This window comes from Pterocles gutturalis, unplaced genomic scaffold (assembly GCF_000699245.1).
Source record: "Pterocles gutturalis isolate BGI_N339 unplaced genomic scaffold, ASM69924v1 scaffold17637, whole genome shotgun sequence".
NCBI lineage: Eukaryota > Metazoa > Chordata > Aves > Pterocliformes > Pteroclidae > Pterocles > Pterocles gutturalis.
The window spans coordinates 2,021-3,106 of record NW_010115755.1 but is presented as its reverse complement, the minus strand read 5'-3'; the positions used below and the strand labels follow the sequence as shown (position 1 = coordinate 3,106).

Sequence of the window (1,086 nt, the reverse complement as noted above, 5' to 3'; positions counted from 1 at the left end):
GAAGCCGGGGGAGGATGGCTCTCATCGTCCTCCTCGGGAGGATCCATGCACCAGCCGGGAGGAAGAGGAGGAAGCACGGGAGGAAGAGGAGGAAGCACGTGCTGGCGGCTCCCTTCTTCTCTTCTCCCGCCGCTCCTGCCTCGCCTGGGAACTTGGGAATAAGAGTCTCCAGGAGAAAGCTGTGCTGGGGATGCTGCTCAGAAACACGAGCCCCTCGCAGGTGAAAGAGAAAACCTTGCTGATTATGACTATTTTCCCATTTTCCTCTGCCTTTTCCAATCAATCTTAAAAACACACAAACTAAGTAAGCTCTTAAGCATTGCTTGCACAATTTTTTTTTTTTTTTTAATACGAACTCTGGTTGGAACTCAAAGATCTTTAAGGTCCCTCCCAACCCAACCCATTCTGTGATTTTCTCCCCATAAAAAGAGCAATGCACTAAAATGGCTCTGGGCTCCGGGCACCCTCCCATGAAAGGCTGGGGAGCAATAAAGCAAAGAGCCCATCGCTACCCGGGCCTCAAAGGTCCCTGCCAGGCTCTTTGGCCACGGAAGCAAGGACCTGACCAACAGACCAGACCTGCACGAGCAGAGCCCTGGATCCCAAATGCCAATGAGAACCGGACAAAGCAGCAGCACTTTAAAACCAGACATATCCACGGCAGCGCCTCTCCGCTCAGCACCGCGCGGTTTCCAGGCCACCTCTCCCTCCTATGGCCAGCAGCAGCGGCTCCCGCAAAGCTCTGCCGCAAAACCCGGGCCCTTTTTTTTGGAAGGGGAGCCGGGCTGCCCCGCGCTCCCCACGCTGCGGACAGGCTCGTGTCTCGGAGGCACGCACCTCGGCGAAGCAATCATGAAATAAACAGCAGAAAAACCTTCATTTAGCTACTGGCGTCCTGTTCCAACCAGCTCTGTGTCCATCCAATCAGAAAAGATATTTTGGTTTTGTTTTTTTTTTTTCCCCTTGTTTTCTCCAAACCAAACCATTGCATGGCTTTTTATTCCAGGTAACACCAGCTCAAACCCACCAGCTATAACTCAGCTTTAACAGAGAAAGCGGAGCCGGCTCTGCTCCGTCAGCTGGGAG

The 1,086-nt window shown here is 52.9% G+C and overlaps 1 protein-coding gene across 1 annotated transcript in view; it reads right to left on the bottom strand.

The window, feature by feature from the left end:
• Positions 1-1,086, bottom strand: part of GMEB2 (glucocorticoid modulatory element binding protein 2) — a gene marked incomplete at its 5' end in the record, with an annotated part of 12,546 nt that overhangs the window by 9,611 nt on the left and 1,849 nt on the right.